At 37.2% G+C, this 16,836-nt stretch overlaps 1 protein-coding gene, 1 long non-coding RNA gene and 1 other non-coding gene across 4 annotated transcripts in view; 2 read left to right on the plus strand and 1 right to left on the minus strand.

Moving 5' to 3' along the window:
* The window catches only part of LOC113893995, a 371,757-nt gene that overhangs the window by 344,775 nt on the left and 10,146 nt on the right, over positions 1-16,836 (plus strand). The window contains exons 8-11 of the long non-coding RNA XR_003511423.1: positions 4,800-5,693; positions 11,340-11,474; positions 12,588-12,721; positions 15,765-15,950. This is a non-coding gene — a long non-coding RNA (uncharacterized LOC113893995). The remainder of the gene's footprint in view (positions 1-4,799; positions 5,694-11,339; positions 11,475-12,587; positions 12,722-15,764; positions 15,951-16,836) is intronic.
* Positions 1-16,836, minus strand: part of SYNPO2 (synaptopodin 2) — a 204,167-nt gene that overhangs the window by 187,012 nt on the left and 319 nt on the right. The window lies entirely within an intron of this gene.
* Positions 9,608-9,679, plus strand: TRNAE-UUC. The gene has a single exon. It is a non-coding gene; the product is annotated as a tRNA-Glu (tRNA).

Raw genomic sequence — 16,836 nt, forward strand, 5'->3', positions numbered from 1 at the left:
CCAAGCATCCAGTATCATGCATTGAACCTGGACTGGCGACTCGTTTCATACATGATATTTTACATGTTTCAATGCCATTCTCCCAAATCTTCCCACCCTCTCCCTCTCCCACAGAGTCCATAAGACTATTCCATACATCAGTGTCTCTTTTGCTGTCTCGTACACAGGGTTATTGTTATCATCTTTCTAAATTCCATATATATGTGTTAGTATACTGTATTGGTGTTTTTCCTTCTGGCTTACTTCACTCTGTATAATAGGCTCCAGTTTCATCCACCTCATTAGAATGGATTCAAATGAATTCTTTTTAATGGCTGAGTAATACTCCATTGTGTATATGTACCACAGCTTTCTTATCCATTCATTTGCTGATGGACATCTAGGTTGCTTCCATGTCCTGGCTATTATAAACAGTGCTGCGATGAACATTGGGGTACACGTGTCTCTTTCCCTTCTGGTTTCCTCAGTGTGTATGCCCAGCAGTGGGATTGCTGGATCATACGGCAGTTCTATTTCCAGTTTTTTAAGGAATCTCCACACTGTTCTCCATAGTGGCTGTACTAGTTTGCATTCCCACCAACAGTGTAAGAGGGTTCCCTTTTCTCCACACCCTCTCCAACATTTATTATTTGTAGACTTTTGGATCTCAGCCATTCTGACTGGTGTGAAATGGTACCTCATAGTGGTCTTGATTTGCATTTCTCTGATAATGAGTGATGTTGAGCATCTTTTCATGTGTTTGTTAGCCATCTGTATGTCTTCTTTGGAGAAATGTCTATTTAGTTCTTTGGCCCATTTTTTGATTGGGTCATTTATTTTTCTGGAGTTGAGCTGTAGGAGTTGCTTGTATATTTTTGAGATTAGTTGTTTGTCAGTTGCTTCATTTGCTATTATTTTCTCCCATTCTGAAGGCTGTCTTTTCACCTTGCTGATAGTTTCCTTTGATGTGCAGAAGCTTTTAAGGTTAATTAGGTCCCATTTGTTTATTTTTGCTTTTATTTCCAATATTCTGGGAGGTGGGTCATAGAGGATCCTGCTGTGATGTATGTCAGAGAGTGTTTTGCCTATGTTCTCCTCTAGGAGTTTTATAGTTTCTGATCTTACGTTTAGATCTTTAATCCATTTTGAGTTTATTTTTGTGTATGGTGTTAGAAAGTGTTCTAGTTTCATTCTTTTACAAGTGGTTGACCAGTTTTCCCAGCACCACTTGTTAAAGAGATTGTCTTTAATCCATTGTATATTCTTGCCTCCTTTGTCAAAGATAAGGTGTCCTTTTTAAGTGTTTTGAAGTGAAAGTATGTTACCTAGATTGTATGACCTTGACATTTACATATTTATCTGCCAAAAGGAATTGTACTGACTAGCATACTAATGCGGAGAAGGCAATGGCACCCCATTCCAGTACTCTTGCCTGGAAAATCCCATGGACAGAGGAGCCTGGTGGGCTCAGTCCATGGGGTCGCTAAGAGTTGGACACAACTGAGTGACTTCACTTTCACTTTTCATTTTCATACATTGGAGAAGGAAATGGCAACCCACTCCAGTGTTCTTGCCTGGAGAATCCCAGGGACAGGGGAGCCTGGTGGGCTGCTGTCTATGGGGTTGCACAGAGTCGGACACAACTGAAGCGACTTAGCAGCAGCAGCAGTAGCAGCAGCAGCATACTAATGAGTGACATGTACATGATTAGAAATTTTCTCCTTATATATAATAGTTGACCCCAAATTAATTCAGATAGTCTTCATTTTCACCAAAAAAATATATAGCATATTCTCAGAGTAGTAATCTTACTTTTAGGGATTAATTCTATAGAAATGATCAGATAAGTACACAAACATATTTTATATATGCAAAGTATTCATTTGAGTGGAAAATTATAAATAACTTATATGTTCAGTAGGGGATGGGTTACAGAAATTATGGCCAATCCATACATGTAACACTATGCAGTTACTAAAAAGATGATGTAAATCGGGACTCACTGACACAGAAAGATGTTCATGTTGTGTGTTTAATAAGAGAATACATTTAGTACCATTTCATTTACAGGGAATTGAATGTAGGTGTGATTGTAAGTTGGCATGTGTGAAGAGAAAGAGGGAACTAAGGAAAATATCACCAAAACGTTAATACTGTGCTATTTCTGGATGGTATAATTTTTACTTTATTTTTATCCTTTTCAGTAATATTTGAATATTTTAACAATGACAATATGTCATTTTTATAACCTAAAAATAAAAGCCATTTTCAGTTCTAGCTATTTTAATTTTTTTTTTAATATAGAGTTTAATCCATCTGTGGGGAGGAACTATGATTGGATTCAAAATACTGCACTTTGAGATGTGGAAGTAAACTAATCAAGGCCAGGTTTACCAAGGACTGTCTCTTGTTTTTCTTTGACACAGTTTACCCAAATGAGAGGGGTTTAAAGAATAGATGAAGAGTATCAAACACATTCCCTCTTCTCCATCAAATTAGAATTTGTCATAGAAGTCCAGTGAGGTCAGAATGAGTGGTTTTACTCTGTGAGATAATCTCTACCTAATCTCTACCTGGAGTTTCTAGTAGGGTAAGAAAAACAAACTTAAAGGCTCTTAATCATGTCAGATCCAGAGTTTGAAAAAAGAAATTAGATTTATAAAAACATCAGTTCTATTTAAATCCACGAATTCTTAGTGATACTTTTAAAATAGTTGATTACATTCATGTATGATAGTGAACTATCTTTTTATTTAGAAAAGTAATAAAGAAAGGGAAAGAATAAAGCGTTTATTAAAAAAACATTAGAAAATGCTGAATTCAGTAGTAACTCACTGCAATACAATTTTCATTATTAAAAAAGTAAAATATAGCAAAAAAGCACATTAAATCAATGTCATTTGAGATTTTTTGCTTATTTGTTTATAACACATATATCCTACAAATTATGATTTGGTGAAATGAGACTTTCAGTCCCATAGAAATGCCTTATAAAGAATTGCCTTTTTGCAGAAAACACTGCTTTATTTTTTCACATTAACAGAGGAAATATGACCATTCATGGGTGTTTTCGTTCATCTATTATCTTCTTGATTTGAAGTAGATTCTAGCTATAAGGCACTTTATGTGTTCTATCAATAAATCTTTCCCTTTATAAGTAGAGAAATGGGGAGTCAGAGAGTTTTAGTTGAGGTAGCAGAGTAAACTCAAGTTAGACCAGTGCCTAAAATTCAGGTCTCCTGATTTCCAGTTCGGTCAATGATCTTTTCACTGAACCTCTTAAATTGGCATCTGGTTACTAGATAATATCAAATCAATAGGAACACACACACTTACAAAGCATATATATGACCCTTATAATCACTCTTTAAACAAACTGCTCATTTAAAAAAACACCAGATAAAGCTTCAGCAAAATCAGGCTTTCCAGTAGTTGCTACCTCACACTACAGAATAGAAGATACACATCTACTCATCCATCCATTTATTCAACAACTTTTCAGTAAGTACATGGTGCATTTAAGTCCCTAGTTACACATGTATGTATGTTATCCACATTAAAGAGCCCTGTTTTAGGAGATACAAGAGCTAGGCTCCTGCTTTCAAAGAGCAAAGGTGACAATAAGCATGGAAAATGCAAATTTTTAAACCAGAGATACCAATGAGCAACAGGCCTCTATATCACAGCCATTAGCTCCATCAGAATAGTAATATTTGCTTGTTAAGTACAAAATAAGAAGGCATACTGTGATCTGAAGCCACCCTTTGCTACCTTGGCTCCAGGACCCTGGGGTCTGAGTAAGAGCTGTGGTTTGATAGTAACGTGAGTACTTCTAAAGGAAGAATGCCCTTGTTACATGCTGTGCTAACCTGCACCACAGACCCCTTCTGCCTGCCCTTTACCCTCTTTAATCCTGCAGCAGAATCGTCTCCTGGCTCCCACTTGCCTTTGATACAGATTCTGAACTTCAATTCATTTACCTTTATCATTCAAAACATTTATCCTTAAAGCTTCTGACAAAACTCATGAACTTCCTCAAACAATAAGTCCTTGTTTTCGACTGAAAGTGATTTTATCCCTTACTAAATGAAAAAGGAGAATCGTTATTAATCAGGTAAAAAATAATAGTCTTTATTGCATACCTTTTATGGACTGGGAGAAATAAATACAGAGAAACATTCCATTGCAGAAAAGATCAAGGTCAAAGTCACAGAGACCTGGGAGAAGAATAAACATGTCATGTTCAGGAGAAAATGAGAACCGCCTCCCAGGACGAAGCAAGCTGCTCAGACCAGAGACAACGATAGGAGGCAAAGGACCTAAAACCTTGAAAAGGAGTTTCTCGGAGTGAAGGACTGGACCATGGAAACACACTCCTGGAAAGTAATTCTCCAACCTAGTTCATACTAGTTCAGCTCTGAATTGAAAAATCCAGCATGTTGTTACCTTTCCATGAAAATCAATTAAGGAAGAGAGACTTATACACAGCTTTCTCTTTTGTGCTCTCTCTCTGTCTCTTTCTCTCTCTTTCAGACACACACACACACACACACACACACACACACTCGATATTATTCCTTTTTCTTATGCAGATAGGCGATATCAGATTTGGTGTCTTAATTTGCTTAGGAAGCTATAGGGGGAAAGAGACGTAAAAAGAACTAGATAAAGAATGAGAAGAGAATGGGGGCCGTGAAGTAGGGATTTTCCTTCTCAAATAAAAAAAAGAAGCTGAGAGTAAGAGTAGCTGACGGTAATGAAGAACAGAATGTAATAACTATCATAATGGGGTCCTTAATTGAATTCACGTCTACCCTCAGCCCAGCGCCCGCAGCTGAAGGAAGCCCTTGGTAACTCACTCATCATGAAGCCGCATGGCCATTTTGGCTCGGAGGAAGCAGACAACAACGGGCTTCCTCTCTCAGATTGCAGCTCTGCCTCAGGATGAAACTGTTCTGATCAACATTTCCCCATCTGGCAGGCAGGCGGCCAAAAGATTGGAGCCCTGAAAATGGATCACTGCGTTTTGACTCTCTGCAGCAGCCAATATATGTAATATAATATTTACGCAATTCAACCTAATATCAGTTATGCTGAGCACCATCCCATGGAAAATGTTATGCTTTTCATGAAAGAAATAAAAATAAAGGTGACTGTTATGGTCGTATCTGACTCCCAAAGCCTAAGCTTTTCACAAACTATTTTTCATTTTAGCTTCATCTTGACTGATGAAAATAACTCTCCACTGTTTGAAAAGCTAAAAACATCAAGAGTGTAACTATTATCATTTACTTAGAAAAAGCAGCCTTATATAGTAATAACGTCTTCTAATTTAGCAGACAAGGGTTGTGGAGGTGGAGGCTGGGGAGGGATTGAAAGGCTCATTAGCCTTCCCCTAAAGGCCCTGGCACAGAGTTTTCCTGACTATTCAGAGATCAGTGTCCTATATTTACTTACCAGGGAACAATTTATTTTTCTTTTATATTTTCAAAGCACTTGAAATGATTCCTTCTCTTCGTGATGGTTTCCATATGCTGCTTCCAGTGAAAGGGCAGTGGCTTACTCAGTGAGCATAAGGCCACATTCTGAAACCATTACATGCCATCTCACAAGGAGAGACCCCGAGGACCGCAGAAGCCCCTTCTTAGGACAGAGATCCGGATCTCAAAAAGCATTGCATGGAAGACAGCAGATAACCCTTCAATTTTATAAAGGTTGGTTAAATAAAATTGGGATAACCACAGATGTGGTAGTAGTAATTTTTTTAAAACACCTGAATGTTTCCTGTGTTTTAAGTAATTTGCACGTGCGATTTCCAACCCTGAAAACAATGCTCAGAGCTAACACTATCCCCATTTGATAAATGAGAAAACCGAGGCGCAGAGACTAAGATGATTGAAAGAGTCAGAGTTGACTTACTCTAAACAGAGCTCAACAGCACTATAAGTGACTAATTCTTCATGGCTTGAGGTATTTTCCTTTTAAAAATCTGTACTCAGGAAAAATTAACACAACATTGTAAATCAACTATAGTCCAATAAAAAAAAAAAAGTGTACTATTTTTAAGTGGGATAATTATTTTATTTGGCCTTGTAAAACATATAACTTAAGGATTTACTGCCTCAACCTGAGTAAACTACATAAGAAAGCAATCTCGATTCATAATTGATAGCTGCATACATTTTGTGAAATGTTGCATCTTATTAAAACTGAAATTTTTCCCTCGGTAAAATAATCATCACAAATAGTTTATTTAGCTTTTGTGCTCTTAACTTTCATTAGGTATCTGGAAAAAAGGGACTGGACTGCTTTTCTTAATTTCTGAAAAAAAAAAAAAAATTTGTGTAGAAGACAGTTTGTTGTTGTTTAGTCACTAAGTCGCATCTGACTCTTTGTGACCCCACAGACTATAGCCCGCCAGGCTCCTCTGTCCAAGAGATTTCCTAGGCAAGAATACTGAAATGGGTTGCCATTTCCTTCTCCAGGGATGGAGTCCAGGGATGGAATCCAGGTCTCCTGCATCGCAGGTGGATTCTTTACCACTGAGGCACTAAGGAAGCCCAGAAGACAGTTACTTCCTCCTCTAACTAGAATTATAATAACAATGACGGACTCCTTTACTGCATGATCACTATGTATCAAATATGATCTTAACATAGAACATTTCAAAATTATCACAAGACATATTATTAACTGATTGCTTGGCTCTCCAGATGCCTCACCTGTAAAACTGGTGACATTTTTTTTTTTTTTTCTGTAAAAACAGCAATTCCATTACATAGTATGCCATTTTACAGATGAGGAAACAGGCTCAGAAAAATCTGTTTAAAGCTATACCGTAAGTGGTAACTAGCATTAAAATGCTTTCATCTTTTCAGTGGGTCAGTTTCCAAATAACATCTAAATAAAATCATCTCTTTTTTGAGGAAGAAATGAAATTGAAAATATAGTAAAACTATCTGCTCTAGGTCTGACATTGATGTCAAAATAAATAGGATCTATACATCAAATTCTCTTTAACACTTCTTAAATTCTTCTTATCTCACTGGGAGAATCAATTTCAGAGGAGGGAAAAGATTAATACAATGTTTAACCAAACATCTACATAAGAGGTGGTAGTAATTATTCATTTAAATAAAGTTTTCTAAAGAATGGCCAGTAGGCTGGATGAAAATGAAACAGGAAGATGATAGCTTAGAGTTGTTCTCTGGGACAAGTGTGTTAATCATTTAAAGATGGGAAAATAACCACATGGTCAGCGTTCCCAGGAGAGAGAGTTCTTCACTTTTATCACTGGGAAAGACTGGACTTCTCAGAGCCATTTCTCATGGAAATGGTGTCAGCCGCAACTGGCATCTTCACAGTTCCTTGAGCATGCCAAGCGTGCTTCAGTCCTAGAGCCTTGTCCCCGCAGCGCCCTGTGCCTGGAAGGCTCCCCTCCATATCTGCCAAGCCAACCAGAACTTCCATGTACATTTATTTTCAACTACAAAATGAAAAGGAGCTCTAATGTTTGGAAAATGAAAATGTGACTCGCTCAGTAGTGTCTGACTCTTTGCAATGCCATGAACTACCGCCGGCCAGACTGCTCTGTCCATGGAATTCTCCAGGCAAGAATACTTGAGTGGGTTGCCATTCCCTTCTCCAGGGGAGCTTCCCAACCCAGGGTTCAAACCTGAGCCTCCTGCACTGCAGGCAGATTCTTTACCATCATGGATTGACATCAGTACCCTGTGTCCAGTCTGGTCCGGACAGTTAGGAATTTCATACAGTACTTGACGTGACCCCACTGAATAGGTTCACCTCCTAGCATGGCAGAGGGGAAAGAAGCTTCCTCATATGTTCCTTCTTTTGTAGTATATTATGTTTTATGGTGCTTGATTCAATGAATTTCCATGTTATTATCTAGCAATAGTTTTAACTCTCACAAAATGGCACAAGTTTTAAAATATTCCTGAAAGGCAACTATTGATTAAAAATAACACTTACATTTCAGCCATAAGAGAAAAAGAGTTGACCCTCCTCTATATTCCTTTAGAAACTCTTCATCAGCCATGGAGTGAGATTAAACACAATTATTATTTAATCATATGTGACAGGTAGGTAAAATATTCAGAATTACTAAGAACACTATTTAGAATATGGATTTATATCCACTGTTGTTAGAGAGGAACTTTGTCTTATTGTGCTATATGATATTACTTAGTGTGAAGTAGTCAGGACTAAGAAGATATATAATAACTAAGCATCAAAAACTTCCAAATTTGTTTTTTCAACAATGGCTGAAGTCAGGCAGTACTCAATGTAAAACATGACAGAATTAAACCAAACCATAATGTTTAGAAAGCTCCTCATGGATGCATTTAAAAATTGTTTAAAATAATACAATAGGGGCAACAAACCAAGATGTATTTTTATCAGCAAATATTGTTGAAGATGTAAAGAAAAAAGAACTAGGAAACTGGTAGAAATAATATTAGAACAAACTATGTGGAGGAGGAGTTTTGCTGTGAAGTTAAATTAAAGAACATGTTTCTGGCATGTCCTGGACTATTTTCTTGATTCTATTTCAATACTGAAATAGATGAACTACTCCTTTGGAAAGCCAATAAGGAAAAATACTGGAGATAGGTTCTCAAAATAAATGAATTCTTTAATTTTTAAAAAAAATCAGTGTTTTATGGGGAAAAAAATGTAAATAAGGCCACTGATGAAGTACCAGCTCTAACAGGGATTAACAAAGACAAAATTCTTGGAGAGGTTCATGAAATGCCTCATATAAAATTCATTCAGTGCATTATTTTTAGGCAAGTTAAATTGAAGAGAAAAGCAAAATGAAAAGAAGGGCAAAAGAGGTGCAGGGTGTCATCAATATGGCTGATTTTATAAGAACTCACACTTAATACATACTGGTGTCTATAAATCATGTTGCAGTGATATAGAGAGTCCCGGTGTCTATAAATCATGTTGCAGTGATATAGAGAGTCCCGGTGTCTATACACCATGTCGCAGTGATATAGAGAGTCCCGGTGTCTATACACCATGTTGCAGTGATATAGAGAGTCCCAGCGGCCCTTCAGAGCCTGTGCTTTGGCGCCTCACTGGCCTCCATCCTGGATGCCTGAACCTGCTCTACCACCTTAAGTTACTCACCTAACTTCTCTAAGGTTCAGTTTTCTCATCTTTTTTTTTTTTTTTAAAGGATAGTTAAGGATATTGTGAATGATATAATATATAAAGCACTTAAATCTACAGAAGATTTTTTTTTTAACATTATGGTTATTTTGATGACTATGATGGGAAGACTTTGAAGTATTTTAAGCAGTGGTATAGCAAGTGATTTAGAAAAGTCTCTCCGGCAGCTCACTGTAGCATGAACCTGAGGAATGTGAAACCCTAAGCAGAGAGACAGTTAAAATGCCCAGCTAGTCATCTAAGAAACAGTTGCAGAGGGCCTGAGCTGAAGGAGCAGGAGTAATCACATATGGAGCAGGAAGTGAGTGAGCCGTGGAGGAGGTGAAGTCGGAACTCAGTTCCCACCGCAATGTGCCCTAAACTATATGACAAAATTCTCAAGCATGGTCTTACTGCTAGAAATTTTTGCTTCAAAATAAAGTAGCATGGGAGTTCCCTGATGGCCAGTGGTTAGGACTTGGTGCTTTCACTGCCGTGGTCCCAGGTTCAATCCCTGGTCAGGGAACTAAGATTCTGCAAGCTGCTTGGTGCAGCCAAAAATAAAAATAAAGGAGCAAGTCGTATTTGTTAAGAAGACATGGGAAATCTGATCAGAAAAAAAAAAATGTAATCTGTTCTTCAGAAGACAGAATTATCAAAGTTTCTAGTCTATTTCTATTTCATTTCCTAAATTATTTGTTCCAGAAATAAAAGCTACAAATAAAATGATCTGACACTAATTTAAATTATAACATACTTAATGTCAGAACAGAAGAAGTAAGTTTGGTTTACGGGGCCACAACAATCTTTCCACCATGGTCTGTTTAGGTCCTTCATTTCGTCTTAACCAGCTGTTCAAGCTACACTTAACCCAAAAGTATCGTGTGTAGAAGCTTAGAAGACATACCCTGGAGCCAAACCGGCTCTAAACTATGAGACAGACAAACCCAGGTCTGGCTCTACTGCTAATGAGACCTGAGGATGTCACTTAACCACTTTCTGCCTCTGAAATGGGATCTTAAATGGGGTAACCTCACTGAGTTCTCTCGTTATATTTAAAAGGTGATTAAAGAAGTGCCCAGCAATCCATAAGTATCAATATGAGTTTCTTGAAATTATCTCCAGAAGGTACTGTTAAAGGCAATAAGATGTTTGGAGGAAAATGATACTCTGACCCTTATTATAGATTTCTTCTGGAAAAAATAATGCATCCCCAAAAGATGAAATTCAAGCCATGTCAGTTTTGATAAAGGAAGCATGGGGCTTCCCTGGTAGCTCTGCTGGTAAAAAATCCACCTGCAATGTAGGAGACCCCAGTTTGATTCCTGGGTCAGGCAGATCCCCTGGAGAAGGGATAGGCTACCCATTCCAGTATTCTTGGGCTTCCCTCGTGACTCAGACAGTAAAGAACCTGCCTGCAATGTGGGAGACCCGGGTTCAATCCCTGGGTCAGGAAGATCCCCTGGAGAAGGCAAATGGCAACCCACTCCAGTATTCTTGCCCAGAAAATTCCAAGGACAGAGGAGGCTGGCAGGCTGCAGTCCATGGGGTCAAAAAGAGTCAGACACAACTAAGTGACTCACACTTTAGACTGAGCAACTCACACTTTATAGACTAAGTGGGATCAGATAGAAGATAAGCGCATAGTTCAGTTCAGGAAAATTCATCCACAACATTGTTTTATCATTGTAGGACCTACACTACTTCCAAAGTGGGAAAGTTAGTCTTGGGTGAGTAAGATTATGGAAACCAAAACCCAATGGATAGGAAAACTATTTGTTACATAATCAAATAACACATCTTGTGTTTATAATGTTTCGAATAGTAAATCCACCACATTTTTTACTTTATCTGAAACACACCATATTTATATACCAGTTAAGGATAACTACAGCCAGACCATCGTAACACCAAACTGCATCTACTGTGGCTGGTGATCTGCCACATGCCAATGGAGTTCACAAAGACTTTGAAGACACAGTTTGTTGACAATGTGGCCATCTCTGCTTTTTAATAATAAGAAAAGAATGGTAAATAATTCAGAAAAATAAAGTGCCTAAGGTAATTCAATACTATAAATATGTTCTCATTGAGATGGTCAAACAATGAAATATCCCCCAAAGATCTAACATTATTTCTGTTTCTCAGATGAGCTTTTAACTTCATGAAGTTGTTTATTCTTTCAGATTGTTTAATGAAGATGATGCACGCATTCTCCATTTCCTTTTACGAAAACCTCATGGCATTTGGTTTCTTCACGAATCTGTTAGAACAGACACAATAAACATTGGAGGCCATATATTTTTCAGGTTTATTTACAAGTAAGCCAGTTCCCTTTCCAGTCTTGTCTCTCATTGCATGTTAGCTCAGAGATGCGTTTCCTGTAATCCTTGTCCTCAGGCCCAATAAATGAAGAAATCATTACAAATGGTTTTAAAGATCAAATCTTAGATAGGTGACATTCTATTTGATACAATTCTGTATTGAAGTGACTGCAATTTTCAGCATTACTAAATGATAGACAGTTCTTTAACAACTGGACTGCCAGGGAAGTCCCAGTTGGTGATAAGTTTCCAAGCTAACATACATCAAGTACGTGTGATTGATAATATGAACCTGAGTTACGGAATCGATGTTTTTGAGAAGTATCTTTCATTTGGTTATAAACATGAAACTATTTTATTTCTTCCAGTAACTGTTTTCAACTGCCATAAAGCCAAATCCCTCCCTTAATAATTCAGATCCCATGCCTTTTTGGTGGCTTTTGGTTATTAAAACAGTCTAGTCCAAATACAGCTTTGATCTAACATCTATCTCTAAGCTCTCTCCCTAAGTACGGTAGCTGGCTCCTGGCTCCAGGGCTTGGCAAGAGGCAGAGAGTGTTGTCTGCTCTCTACCAGCTTCCCTCCTACTCCTCCTAGGTTGAAGGCAGGAAGGAAGACTGAAGCAGGAGGGGGAAGGTAGATCTATTTATTCACAAGTGAACGTTGTAGCATTTCTCTTTGTTGGTTTTTGTACTTCTTTGGTTAATGTCTAGTGGCCATCACTGTCCCTTCTGCAGCTGGTGTCCAAATGCTGGGACACTTATGTGGTTTCTTCTAGGAGCCAGGAGGGTTTCACCCTGCACGGTTCCCTAACAGAAGAAACAGGGCTCCTGCCCAACACTTCTCTGTCCCTTCCAAGGCCCAAGTAGTTCCTCAAGATGCCAGCCTGCTCCTGCTGGCCCTGGCTAAGAGTTTGGCCTTTCTAGGTAGGCCAAGCAAGATGGCTCAAGTCCCACCAATGCCTTTCTGTGACAGTCATTCATCCAGAGGAAATGGAAGAATTCATCCAGAGGAATGAAAGTTCCTACTTGTCCATTCATTCTCACTCTATCCCTGTCTCTTCTTCTCTCTCCTTTTCCCTCCCCCACCCCCCGCTCCATCTTTCTCCAGTTTTACTTCCCTACCTGCCTCTCCCTACCTCCATCCCACTGTTCATACAGGCACTAGGCAGGCCACCAACTGCAATGACAGAGAAGACATCCTATGAAGGATGCACCTGGAACGGTTCCTGGCACAGGATAAATGTGAGCTCCATATGGACTCTGTCTAGATAATGGCAAAGTTCATCCACGGTCACGGTCATTATTTTATCTCATTGTCTTTCAACAGTGATGTCTTAAAACATGCAAGTCCAAAATAAAAATTTTATGTAACATCTGCTTAATAGATCTAGCTAGAGTGCATGGATTTCTATAAGTATAGATGTTTTTAAAATTTCTTGAAAGTGCTCAAAACATCAATAAAAATTCAGTGATCAGTCATATTTACTAATAAAGATATCCCTAGCTTTCCATATGTAGTAAGGAGGATTTATCCCAAAAGGTACATATTCAAACATCAAATATTTCCTATTTTTCCCTTTCAAAATCACTTGTTTCTTGAATTTATTCTATTTGAAGCATTTTGATATCTCCCTGATGGCACTAAGGGATATGAACTATGTATTTGAATGTACTTTGCCTAAATACTTTATATTCAGACATCTAAAAAGAGGATATACAATAATAGCTAAGAATCATTAACTCCAACTTACCCGCATAAAATGGATGATTGTAATTTCTCATCTAAATTTTAATGGCTATTTGAAACTCTGAATTAAAATTCATTTTAATAAGTATCATAGTGGTCTATACTTTTGAAGAAAGCTTCCATTTCTAAACATTAAAACTCATGAAGAATAAACAGTCTAAACATTTTTTGTTCTTTATAGTCAAAATGTGAGTTACTTCCAAATGGTTCATAAGATTTGTTCGCAAAACAAAAACTTCTCCCTGTTTCTTTATGTGGCAATATTCTGAAGTGATTTTCCAAGAGTATGTCCAGAGACATGCCATGTAAGTACATGTTCCAAAAAATAGAGTTTTGTAAAGTAAAAGTGCTAACAGACTTTTTATAAGGACATCTGCACACACACAGTGGGGTTTTATGTTGTAATTATGGCTGTATAAATTTTTTTCTGTGGGTAATCTCTTAGAAATATACCTTGCAAGAGTACTATCTTACTACAGTGTATTAGAAATGTTTGCTTCCCATCACATGTATTTAGAACATAAATAAAAAGATATATACACATTTAAAAACCTGGACAATGTTACCGATTCTTTGGGCTTTTTAGAAATTCAATTTATCTTGAAAACAAAACAGAATTTTATGGCCTTGAGTTTCCATATCAATGAAAAATTTTATCTTTAATATTTCTACAGTGATCTTTGAAAGTTGGGGTTCACCTACAGTTCAACCAGCCAGCCAAATACTAAAAACATTTGAATATCTTTCAAAAATGACTAAACATGTCACTAGGAGGATATTTACTGGGAATTATAAAGCTATTAAATTTCTGATCATTCTTAATAATATTAGACTAGTTTTTCTTTTGCTATTTCAGCTTGCTAAATTTTCATTCTATATAGAATTATTGAAAATCTAAATACTAGGTATTTACAATGAACCAAAAATTTGTTGTTATCTATAGAGCTTCTTTGTGGCATACCCATTTTAAAAGGTACCCATTTAAGCACTGTCTGAAATTTTCTTTTCTTTGAAAATATTCTCTTCAATTCCCAAATTATTCCTTTGCATGTTCTTCAAAACTGAGAATTTTGGTTGCCAGCAATCATCCCCTCCTTAGCGTTTCTATCTCCTTCCTCCACATCCTCCTACTTGGAGGTAACTTGGTTCTAGTAAGTTTTCACCATTCCTTGGAAAAGGAGAAAATCAAGCAACATATACATTACCTTGATCTCAATGAGAGACCTTTACTGGAATCAAGTTGACTTCATGTTTTGAATGAAAAACAGTGATCCCACTGAGGCTATGGCCTTGATAACATAGAGAGTGACAAACACTTTGTTCCAAGGCTTTTCTAGGGCAAATAATGCTAGTAATAAATTAAATATAATAATTTTTAATTAAGTATAAAACCAGACCAAGAAAAGTGGGCATTGCTACAGTAATTTAAAAATTATGTCTTCTTTAGAAGGCTCTCTAGTCACTTTTTACATGTGGAAAAAAAATTATAGATTATCTCTCTTTTACACACACACACAACAGTTAAGGCAAACATCCAGGTGCTTTCATAATATTTTAAATCAGTAACTTTATAGTAACACAAACTAAAAAAAATTAAAGCAAACATCCTGATGCTTTTTTATAATGATCTTTTTAAAACTAAAAATATATTTCCTAGATTTTGAGGAAAGATGATTTTGGGGAGAGCAGGAATGAATTTTTTGACCCTTATTCGAACTAACAGCCTCTCTGAATCCTGATAATAGAGAGCTTTCAGCAGAGAAACGCCTCCAAAGCACCCTTCATGAGCAATTTGCTTCAATTCTTCAAAAAATCACCACTCAGTGGTGCCACTTTGAAATAAGCACATCAAGAACTGAGGAAAACCCATTCTATTTTGTAGGTATGGCTATGAAAGAGCTACCAAGAATCATAGCTTCTAGCCACTTCTGTCCCCACATTTTAACTGGTTGGCAAGTGATTCTAAAATTGTATACTAATAGGGCTGTAGAAAATTCAAACAAATAGAACCTCACTAATGGTAGAGTCCAGTTTCCAATGTACTTCTCCTCTTTCCCACCCCACTCAAAATCTTTGTCTCTTTCTTCTTCTACACACACACACACACCGCCCCCAAATGAGTTAGGAAGAGTGATCTGTCTCAGGACCGGCTGCATGTTAGATCAGAGCTGGAATTAGAACCCAAATCTCAGTGACAGGAGCCGGCCAACTGCTATTCTAGACTCGGGACAAATCCACTTCGGGCTCATGAATTCTACATATGCTGAATTAGGCATTAATATTTTGTCTGATGTTGCCTACCATTGACTCCTAAAGAAAAACAATGAAACCAACAACCTTTGTACCTTTTAATCACTCTGCCAGTTCCAAACCTAAGACCAAAGACCCAAGGCAGGTTACTTAGCTTTGGAAGGTTCGTTCCTTATCTAAAATTAGCAGGTTGAACTGGGGATCTCTGAGAAACTTTTCAGTTCTAAAAATGTCTGCTTTTCATCTGCCCTTTTATGCTTCATCCTTGATGTTTGAAATTTTCACTAGGTGGCAGGATTCCACCATCACATTTTGAAAGGATTTTCCGAGGAAGCCTGGGTGCAGAAAATTTCAAAGAAACTCCTTTCTTCACAGTGAACATAAATTAAAAAAAAAAAAAGCCAAAGGAAAAGAAGAATAACTACAAAGGCCTACCGTCCATATATTTCATGAGGATCTAGATCCATTTTCAATGTAAGTATAAAATAGAAAATTAATCAAACGTTCTTTCCTAGGTACTTCAATTTAGTATTAAAATTGGGTAAAAGTCTGCTTTTTCTCATGTATTTTAAAATTGGTTTTAGCTGAATCACAATTAGACAATACCGGATCCCCTCAAGCAAACTGGTAAGCATATTGAGCTAAGAAAGAAAGCAATCTAATGGAAATAAAAACACCTAAAATATTTTAAATCATTATAAGATGCATTTCAAAGTTAACCTCTAAGTTATTTACAATATATTTCCAGTGTCTGTGAATTTTATTTTGAGCACTTAACAAGATGAATGCACATGATGGACCAGGGTACTTAGACTTTTGCATTTATAAGCCAAATCCTTAAAAGAATATTCTTTCAAATAAATTTATGAGATCTTCATATTTTAAAAAATTATTGCCCCAAGATGGCCTTCTCATGGATGCTGTATGATAAATGTCATTAACAATACTTTATAAGAGTCCCCAAAATAGCCAAGCCAATTGGTTATACTGAGCTGAGCGTTTCTCCTCAGCCAGAGCCAAGTAAAGGGACATGAAACAATAACAACTGTGGATTCTAAGACTGCCTAGAAGAAACGTTCCCAAGTGTCTTGCTGGTTGCCAGAGAAGCAGCTGATTAGGCTTTTCTTCAGCTGATAAAATATAGCACTCTTTCCCCACCCCATTAATGACTGATTAATTACATATGTGCCATATGTTACTCTCCAAAGTTTTTCTGAAGGAAAAAAAAAAAAACCCAAAAACCCACACCCAAGAAGAATTCAGCGTCAGCATCACAATCAAACTAATATAGAGACCTCTGAATCAGAACTTGAATAAACCACCACCAAGTTGCTTTTATCCCTTCTCTCCCAGCCCAGAA

Source organism: Bos indicus x Bos taurus, chromosome 6 (assembly GCF_003369695.1).
Source record: "Bos indicus x Bos taurus breed Angus x Brahman F1 hybrid chromosome 6, Bos_hybrid_MaternalHap_v2.0, whole genome shotgun sequence".
Taxonomy (NCBI): Eukaryota; Metazoa; Chordata; class Mammalia; order Artiodactyla; family Bovidae; genus Bos; species Bos indicus x Bos taurus.